Source organism: Carlito syrichta, unplaced genomic scaffold, assembly GCF_000164805.1.
Source record: "Carlito syrichta isolate Samal-C Ts95f unplaced genomic scaffold, Tarsius_syrichta-2.0.1 Scaffold315360, whole genome shotgun sequence".
In the NCBI taxonomy this organism is placed as follows: domain Eukaryota; kingdom Metazoa; phylum Chordata; class Mammalia; order Primates; family Tarsiidae; genus Carlito; species Carlito syrichta.
Genome location: NW_007259456.1, coordinates 91,118 through 101,778, shown reverse-complemented (window position 1 = coordinate 101,778; position 10,661 = coordinate 91,118).

The window sequence follows — 10,661 nt, the reverse complement described above, 5'->3', positions numbered from 1 at the left end:
GCGATGGGGGCGGGGGAGGGCTCAGCTGATCCTCCATCCAGACGGGTCCACCAACTTGCTGCTTGTCTTGGGCAAGTCCCTCAAGCCTCCCACGTGCGCCCGGCCGCTCCCAGCCCCAGTGCCAACGCCTCTAGTGCCTGGATACCTTTCCCGTTCTCCTCATTCGCTGTCTCCCTTACTCAGGAGGCCCTGGAGTGGCCTCCCAATCCCTGGTTGAGGCCTCTCTTCGGGTACGCCGTTTTGTGCCTTCTTTGCAGCCCATCTGTATGGGGAACGGCTGTCACCTCCTCTGGAGTGTTCTCCACACCTGGATGTTTTGTGTGAAGGTCGTTCCCTGCTGGCTTCCCTCTACCATGGGCTTTCTGGGCCTTCTGGGCTGGTCCGTGGCTGCTCTTGCCCTGGGGGTCATATCGATATGGAAGCCCTTCACCTGACTTCAGTGTCTTAGTGAACCTAGTGTGTGGGCAAGGGCTTGTCACTGGAGGGCACTGTCCAGATCCCCTTCTTCTTGCCCACCCTCCTCCATCTGCTGCTGCTGTTTTCTGCTTCCCATCCCACGCCTGTTCCCTCCACCTCCCCGTCCCTAAATGGAAGCCTGGTAGCTCAAATGAGATGGAAATAGCCCCATCCCTATAATTACTCATTCATTCAGCACCCATTTGTTAAGCACCTACTATGTGCTTGGAACATCTTAGAGCACCTACTGTGTACTAGGAACACCCTGTAACAGCACTCAGCTGCCATGGGTGCTGAAGGTATGGCCACAAACAAGATACCCATATTCTAGAGGGTGAAGACACAATGAAGAAGTAGAGCAGGAACACGTTCAGCATGTCAGTGGCAACAGAAGCTGGGGACAGAAATAAGGGAAGAAAGGAGAGAGGTGTGCTGGGACAGGGTGGGGTTAAACAGTGTGGCTCTGAAGAGTTCTCACTGCAGGGGGCATTTGAAGTTGGGCAGGGAGGGCCAGTTTGTATCTAGAGGAGGAGAGCTCCAGACAGGGAACCACAAACACAAATGCCCGAGAGGAATGTCTGGCATGTTCGAGTAGTAGCAAGGAGGTAGAGTGGCAACTCTGGAGGATACAGTGGAGGAACAACACGTATTTCATCTCAAGAACTTGAAAAATAGAGAAAACTACCTGTACTCCTCCACCCAGAAATAAGCACTGTTTTTTGTTTGTTTGCTTTTGAGTCTGGGTCTCACTGTTATCCAGGCTAGAGTGCAGTAGCACCATTATCGTTCACAGCAGTCTCAACCTCCTAGGCTCAGGCAATCTTCCTGCTTCAGCCTCCCAAGTAGCTGGGACTATAGGTATGTGTCACCATGCCTGGCCCATTTTTTAACTTTTTTTGTAGAGACGGGGTCCTGCTATGCTCCTCAGGCTGGTCTCCCCAATTCCTGGCCTCAAATAATCTTCCTACCTTGGCCTCCCAAAATGCTAGGGTTATAGGCATGAACCAGTATACCTGGCAAGCACTAGTCATTTTAAAGCATATCTTCTAGTCTTGGTTGAGGCAGCTTCATTCAGTAGAGGTCAGCTTCCAGTAAGGGAATATGAGTGCTGAAAAAAATAAGTGCCCTTATGACATGGGGTCATGGAACATGCTTGCTTGCCAGCATCATGTAAACATTTTCCCATGTCGTGAGTCTAGTGGTCCACCACAATTTATTGTGTGTCACAATTTGTATAACTAATTTACAGATAGGTTTCCTGACTTTTGTTTTGTTTTGTTTTTGTTGTTATAAAGAACAGTCTTGGTCAGGTGTGGTGTGGTGGCTTACGCCTTAAATACCAGCACTTTGGGAGGCAGGAGGATTGTTTGACCTAGAGGTTCAAGACCAGCCCGGGCAACATAACAAGACCTCATCTCTACAAAAAAGCAACAATTTAGCTGAATGTGGTGGTGTGCACCTGTAGTCCCAGCTACCCAAGAGGCTGAGGCAGAAGGATCACCTGAGCCCAAGAGGTCAAGGCTGTGGTGAGCTGAGAGTGCTACTACACTCCAACCTGGGCAGCAGAGTGAGACTCCGACTAAGAAAAAACCCCCAAAGCAAGAAAACAAACAAAAAACAACCTTATACACAACCTTCTGCAGCATTTCTATTTCAGGCAGCCCAAAGACTATCCTGGATTCTAAAGCCCAAGGGCCAGCTTGGGGTGGGGAATGGGAGAGTAGAAGGGGTCTTTTTAGACACCAAGACGCTTTTTAAAAAATCACTCTCTAGTCAAATTAGAAAATAGAGTGGTAGTTGCCAGGTGCCAGGAGGGGTGGATGGGAGTCAGGGTTTAACAGGTGCAGAGTCTGGGAAAAGAAGGTGAGGCATTCTGGAGATGGGTGGTGGTGATGGTTTCACAGTGTCAGTGGACTTGATGCCACAGAACTGTGCCCCTAAAAGTGGTTATGATGGTAAATGTGTGTGTAATGCATTTTTACCACACAAAAAATTGTGCATCATTGTGTGGTGATATCACCTGCAGGAAGGTGGCAGCCACTAGCTTGGAGTGTGGAGAGCAGGGAACAGAGTTGGTGTCCTAGCCTCTTGGGGTGCAGAAGGTGCCCAGTAGCCCCATGTCTGGGATCATGGCAGGCACAGAACTGGAGAACGGGGGGGGGCCAGAGCCCCCACCAGAGCTGGGCTCCCAGGATCCAGAGTGGCTCTTCCAGATGGGCAACCCCACAAGGCTGACCCTGAGAGGCCCCAGAGGCGCCTCATCCGCCCACCATGGGGAGCTCCCAGCTGCCCCCCCCATACACAAGCCAGCTCTGAGTCTACCAGGTGCAGCCAGAGCCCTGTTGTGTCCCTTGGTTTGTTCCGGACTCTGAACAACCTCCCACGGCCGGGATCTACCCTCTGCGCTCAAAGACTGTTCACAGAGCCCAGAAGACTGCAGAAGTCTGGGTGTTCAGGGAGTTAGCCATCATCCACAGATACCCCTGCTGGGACACCGGGGAGAAGGGCTTTGGTACCAGCTCCCAGCATTTCCCTGAGGGATTAAGCTTCATTTCTCACATTGGTGTCTGGCTTGAGAGCACACACTTTATGGTCAGTGCCCACTTTATGGATAACACACTTGACAGACAGTGCACACTTAATAATTCACTTTATTGGTAGCACAGACTTAACTGATCACTCACACTTTATTGGTAGCACAGACTTCATTGATAACACACTTTATTAATCATGCAGACTTTATGACAGCACACTTGACTGATAGTGCACATTTTATTATTAATGGTGTACATTTTATTGACAATGCACACCTAATTGATAACTTGCACTTTATTGATTATGCACACTTTATGGAAAACATACTTTACTGATAGTGCACACTAAATTGATAGCATGCTTTATTGGTAGCACATACTTAATTGATAACATACTTTGATCATGCACATTATTGATAGTGCACACTTAATTAACTCACACACTTTATTGGTAATGCACCTCTTACTAATAGTGCACACTTAATAACTCATAATTTACTGATGGTACTCACTTGATGTAGTGCACACTTCATTGGTAGCACATGTATGTAGTACACATTTAACTCATTTAGCTGATACTTCATTAGTAGTGTACATTTAATTGTTAACTCACACTATTGGTAGTGCACATGTATTAATAACTCACACTGTATTGCTAGTGCACACTGTATTGGTAGCACACATGGTATTGAGCGCACATTTTATTGCTAATGCACATGGTATCAACAGCATACACTCTTTTTTTTTTTAGTTCGAGTCTCACTCTGTTGCTCAGGCTGGAGTGCAGTGGCCACTTACGGCTACCCCAGCATCGACTTGCTGGGCTCCAACAATCCTTCCACCGCAGACTTCCAAGTAGCCCAACCTTTCAAGTAGCCAGAACTACAGGTGCACACTACCACACCCAGCTAATTTTTTATTTATTGTAGGGATGAGGTCTCACCAAGTTGTCCAGGCTGGTCTTGAACTTGCAGGCTCAGTCTATCCACTCGCCTTGGCCTCCCTAAAGTGCTGGTATTACAGGCTGAGCCTCCGAGCCCAACCAGCACACATTCTTGATAGCATACACTTTGGTGGCTTCCTCTCCTTTCAGCCCTCCACTCTCCACCCCTGTTTCCTCCCACTTCTTCTACCAGGAATTCCTGAAAAGTCACATGCACTCAAATCCTTGTCTCAGGAAACCCAAGCTAAGAAACCAACTCTCACCAACTGTGTCCCAGGTCTGGGCGGCTTCTGTGTCCCCATCCCTGCAATGGTCTTCAGTCCTGCAGCCACATGGAGCCAGCGCCCTTCAAGCCTTGCCCCTTCTTGAGCCCTGATGGATTTCTCCTCTATCCTTGACTCTGGGCTTGACTGTTCTTTGACATTTGCTGGAGGGATGTTCTTTGGACACATGTCCTGCCCAGGAAGTGTCCTGTCTGCCATTGCACTGCCTCTGACCACAAATGGTGAGGAGAGATCGAGGCCAGAATCCAACCGAGAGAAGATGAACAAAGTCTTACATCAGCCAAGCTGCAGCGACAGAATGAGAGAATAGGGAGCAGCCCAGGTTCTGGGTCAGCCTGACACACAGTTTGCCTGGAGCTGCTGTTGGCTCGCTGAGCAGCCCTTGAAAGCCACTTTCCTAACTTCCCACGAGGAGAAAGAAGCCACTGCCTCACAGGTAGGAAGGGTACAGCAGGCAACACAGGCAGAAGTCTCATGCGCTCGTGATGCAGTGGCTGCCATTCTCCTCACTCACATGTCAGGAGGGAGAGTCCAGAGAGTTGCCTAAACTGCCTAACTGCTAATAAGTGGCAGAGGCAGGATTTGATCTCAGACTGTAGGGCCCCAAAGCTTCCCTGCGGACATTTATTGCTTAAATTGTCGACAAAAGAGGATATTGAGACCAGAGACAGATAGTGCCATGTCCTGAGCCACACAACAGTCAGTAACAGGGCTGGGATGGCAGCAAGGCTGTCCTGGCACCCAGATTTGGGTCTTCCTGAACAGGTAGCCTTCCTCTGGGGGACTTGTGTGGTGGGGAACGGGTGACCCCAGACCCTTGCCAAGGTGTATTCTGGCCGTGGATACATCTGGACCCAGGTTCTTTAATTTTTTTTTCTAACCAGTTCTACTAAAGCTGTTTGGGGGCCCCAAAGGAGACACTCAACACACATTTCTGGCATACCTATTGTGTTTCCTCTTTTGTTCTTGAGTCTTAGAATGTTAGTGAAGAAAAGAGGCAAGACCTCTGCCTTCCTGGAGCTTGTATAATAGCTAGGGGATGTCACATAGCAAGCCATGAAAACAAGTGCATCACACTAATGGTTGGAAGGTGGTGATGGCTGTGGAGTGTCTGGGGGAGGCTTGGGCCCCTTTAAATCAGGTCAGTGTGGATCTCGTTGGGTGAAGGCTTGAAGGACTCCAGAGAGCCAGCCATATTGATACATGGAGAAGAGCCCTCCAGGCAGAATGGAAACCCATGCTAAGGCTCTGGGGCTGGAGCATGCCTGGCAGGTGTGAGGAAGTCTGAAAGGCCACAGCAGCGGGACAATCGGTCAAGGAGGGGCCATCAGGAATGGGCAGTCTCAGATCAGATCTCATAGGCCCATGGGATTTTGGCTTTTATCTGAGGAAGCAGAAGTCCTTGGAAAAAGTGGGTAGAAGGTGTGAGACTCTGGGTGCGATGGGGCATCATACGGTACACCCATCTGACCCAGCAGGCTCCAGCAGTCATCGCACTCCCACACCAGGGGACTGAGCCAGTCAGGGAGAGGAAGAGAAAACCATGAAAACCCCCAGCCCTCAATGGTCAGAGATGCCCAGTCTGTGAGCTCTGGAGCCCGGGAGGTAACTGACCACTCCTCTGGCAGGGGCTCAGGAGCAGGGTTCTGCCTGGGAAAGGGACCCAGGGAAAGTGGCAGCTGCTTATCTGATGGTGCAAACCGGGACATGGGACAGGAGTCAACACGACCTTGCCACCGCTCACAAAGCCACATTTTCCAAACACACAGCATGCCCAGCCCTTATCAGGCTGCAGGTGGAGAGCCCGTTGCCTGGTGATGGGGCTTTATCGGTGAGGTTTGCACGGAGGCCGGAGTGAGGTGATTTCATGAGATCCCCTCCATCTGTCTCTGCAAACATCCCTGGGGCCTCCAATTAAGATTTTGCTTTTCTTCTTGGGCAGATATTTGCTTTAATCTAATAAAGCGGTTTGCAGGTGCCCTCATCAGTGGATGAGGGTGGCAGTGGGCCCCCGCCCAGGAGGGTGATGGGAGAGGGGAAGGAGGACTCATGTGTACCGAGTCCTGGACATCAGGGCTGGCTTACTTGGGAACAAGGGCTACAGGCTGACAAGGGAACAAGGCCCAAACTGAGGAGCCAGAGGAGTCTTCCTGTGCCCCACCTCCTTCCCTCCTTCCGGGGACCATGGTCCCACAGGGGGCCACCCTCCTGAGCATGATGTCTCTAGGGTGACACCGATGGAGCAGGAGCTTCTGAGTCCAAGGGGAGCTCACCAGGAGGTGGGTCTGCAGAGGTTCCTGAAGAAGATTCTGGGGTGATGGCACAGACTGGAGGGAGCTTACAGATGTGAGCTGCAGGATCTGTGGAGACAGGGTGAGGGCCAGGGCCAGGGCAGAAGGCCTTCTAAGATGGGCCCAGGTAGCCAAGTCTCTGAGCAAGAGAGGATACTCACTGCCCAGGCCCTGATTCCTCAACTCTACCGTCTCCAAGGAGCCTGAATTTGGAGGTCTCACAGAAGGAGCCCTTCAGTGGCTTTGGGGCGATACTGGTCCCCTCACTGCCTGGCAGGAGCACGGGGAATGGTGAACGAGCTTCCTCTGGAGCCAGCGAACCTGGGCTACACCAGGCTCTGCCTGGTGCTTGCATGTGGCCTTGTACTTGTTATTTAACTCTTCTGAGCCTGTAGGTTGTCCTATAAAATGGCCAACATTCATGATGTCTATGAATTCAGCGGAGAGAATCCAGCCTCACCAACACTTGTTGGTGCCCACTGAGTTGGACCGGCTCGGGGTGCTGCTGACCGAGGGAAGGCCCCAGCCCTGCTCCTGGCCCTTGAGGGTGCCCAGCACGTTGTTTATCCCCTCCTGTGCCCCCAGGTGGCTGTTATAGCTCCTCCCTTCCCTTTCTTCCTCAGATTCTGTCCTGCGGTGGAGCCCGTGGCCCATGTGGTTGCCCTTTGCCATTGACTGATCACATGAGCCATATCCCTCCAGAGCCTGCCCACCCTGCAGGGGTTGGTAGTGACTCCAGGACCCGGTGCACCTTAACCATGACCTCTCTCATTCTGTGGACCCAAGTAAGTCCAGCTGCTGCCCTGTGCCTGCCACTGTACCTACCAGCCCAAGAAACCTTCTCCTTCTCCATCTGAACTCCACCACCATCTCTCTGTTTCTGAGGTCACAGGTCAGCTCCCCCACCCCCTCCCCAGAAGAGGCTACCTGTTAGGCACCATCATACACTTCCTTGTAGGTGGGGTGAAAGGGCACCAGGCTCACAGAGGTGTAGGGCTACTCAGGGAAAAGGCATTCAGAACACAAGGGACCACCACAGTTCCACCTTCCAGAACTTACCTCCTCACGACAGTCACCTCACATTTCCTTGGCTTTCTCTCCTATGACTCCCCACCCCTCCCATGGGCATCGCTGCCTCAGTTGCATAAGCCCAGTGACCATGCCAACCCTCCCTGCCTCCTATGGCACAGGGGGCCTCTGCGTGTTCCTGCTTCCAGACCTTTCACATGTCCCCAGTCAAAACTGCCTTCTCCTCTTGCTTATTGGTCTTCCCCAAGCCCAAGGCCCAGCTCAAACCCACTCAGTGCCTTCCTCCTTGGGAAGCCTTTGGCCACCCAACTCCAGCCCCTCTCCACCGTCCGCCCCATCCCTGGGATCTTGCAGCCTCATATGGACACCACTGCTTCACTGCTTCTTTCTTGTTAGTGACGTGCTGCCCTGCGTTTGGGCTCTGTGCACGCAAGTCTTTCACCTCTCAACTCAGTCTCAAGCCTTGGGAGGGGGTGGGCATTGCTTCCAACCACCTAACCCTACACCTGTAGGAACGTGACCTATCTGGAGGTGCAAATAGCTGAACCCGAATATGAGGACAATGGAATTTTCACAAGATGGAAGGCTGGGGATGCAGGTCCTTTCTGGACCTCGCGTCTGTGTGTGTGTCACCCCGTGAATAAGGCTCCCACTGGCTCTTCATGTAAAGGTGAGTTGCCAAGTGATGCTTTGGGTCTGCACCTAGCTGGGCCCTGTGAAGCTGGGCGGAGGACCTGGATGTAACTAGCCAAGCGTGGGTCTGCGGGCTGCTCTCCGTGGTCCTGAACCATCCCTCTGGGCTCTGGCTGGTCACTCTTGTTTCTGAGATCCTAGTATTAATATCTTACATTTTTTTCTAGCTGTTTAAACTTTTGAAATTTTTATATCATACCAGAATAATTAGAATCATGACTTTGTTTCTCAAAAATGCATGGCGTTTTATCACATTTCCAATAATTAAAGATTTTCCACTTCTGAGAAACTAGAGAGTAGAGGAGTCATGTGTCTATTCCATCATGTCCCTCACAATATTTTTTATGATTTTAAGACCCTCTTGGGTAGGCACAGTAGTTCATACAGTAACTTCCAGTGCTTTGGGAGGCTGAAGAAAGAGGACTGCTTGAGGCTAGGAGTTTGAGGTCAGCCTGGGAAATATAGTGAGGCAATGTGTGTAAAAAAGAATTTTTTAAAACATTAACCAGGTTTGGTGACATATGCCTGTGGTCACAGCTATGTAGGAGGCTGAGGCATAAAGATCACCTGAGTCCAAGCGGTCAAGCTGCAGTGGCTTATGATCATGCCACTGTACTCCAACCTGGTGACGGAGCAGGACAAGACGCTGTCTCTAAAAAAAGAAGAAGAAGAAGAAGAAGACCCCCCTCACCCTCTGGAGGAGTGCATCCCTACCTTTTAGCATCATTTTGTAGATGTTGCACCGTCTCTATCTCTTACTGACTGGAGGACCTTGGGCAGGTCACTTCACCTAGCTGGACCTCAATTTTCTCCTTTCAAAATGGCGGAGATGATGGTGGAAGATATTTGACTTGATTGTCTCAGAGACCCTTTTCTTCACTGACACAGTAGCTCCTGGTTCACTGGTTCTGTCTCCCACATCTCCATGTGCTCTTCCTCCCAAGGTCTTTAAAATAAGTAGAACAGGCTGGGCTATTCCCTGCCTCAGACTCAAAAGGCAGATTTTCAGTGAGTTGTTGGCAACAACATGGCTTCTGCCTGTGAGACCCACGCCTGTCTTGGAATGGCATTCAAGATCCCTGCCCTCTGCTCTTCATAGAGATGACCTTTCCTGTGTCTCACCTCTCCTGGCGAGAGTTGCATGGTGAAAATGTCAGCAGTGAGTGGCATCTACAACTTCTGTAGAAGATCTATGCCTGAACGGGGGTTTGAGTGAAGCAAAGGCTTGCCCTCAGAACCTGGGAGCCTCTCAGCTTGAAGGATCTAGAGGCCTCAAATCCTGTCATGTTCCTGACAGGAGGGCTCAGAAGAGTCCACAGCTCCCCTCTCTCCATCAGCCCTCTTGGTTCCCAGTTCTGGGACAAGAAGCTTGGGCTGTCAGTTAGAGGCTCCAGCTTAAGCCTGGACCTCCCTAGGCAACTCAGCCACCTCATCTTGGGAGCCCTGTGAGAGATCTTATTCCTGAGGTGTTGAATGCCAATAAATAATAAATGCCAAAGTGGACACAGCACAAAGATACTGAGAGGCCAGATAATTTCTGCAGATGGTGAGAGCTGGGTCTCAGGTGCATTTGTCCCAGAGCCACAGGGCTGGAAAGGTCCTTGGGGTCACCTCATGTCCCTCACAGCCTCCCTGACAGCAGAAATGAAGAACAAAAGATGCACCACAAAGCTCCAGGGATCCCCAAGCTCAGCCTCACCTCTTACCTGAGACAGACAGCCTGGTCAGGGGAAGGGTGGGGACCCAGCACATCTCTGAGTGGAGCTCACCATTTTTAAGCTATTCAGTCCTCAGTCTTCTCAAATGCCACTTGGAAGTAATGCTCCTTACCCTATGCAGGGGCTTGGGAGAAGAACACTTAGTCCAGTCCAGTGACCATTGGCCACTTCATCTGTCCTCTCATTCATTCATTCATTCATTCAACAGCTCTCTGAGCACCGCTCAGCCTAGTGTCTGTGCTGGAGATTCAGCAATAGACAGCATAGGCAGGACCCCTCTTCCCATGGGACTTTCTTTCTAGTGCCTGGGGAACTTGCTGGGGGTGCTGAGCCTGCAACAAGATGACTTCCTGGAGAGGTTGGGTGTCTCTCGGACAGGCCCTTGAGGGAAGAGGGAAGGAGGAAGGTAAAGGTGATAATGATGTGGGAAAATGTTGATTGACTAAATAAATGAATGAATGAAAAGTATTGGCTTGTTCATCTGATGTGAGGCAGAGGTGGGTTGTTAATGCGTTGATACCACTGATTCGGGGTAAGTACTCAGATGTTAAAAGTAGCCCAAACAAGCTGGGCCCAGTGGTTCACACTTACAATCCCAGCACTTTGGGAGATTGAAGAGGGAAGATCACCGAGGCCAGGAATTTGAGATCAGCCTGGACAGTATAGTGAGACCCCCATCTCTAGAAAAAAATTTAAAAATTAGCTGAATGTGG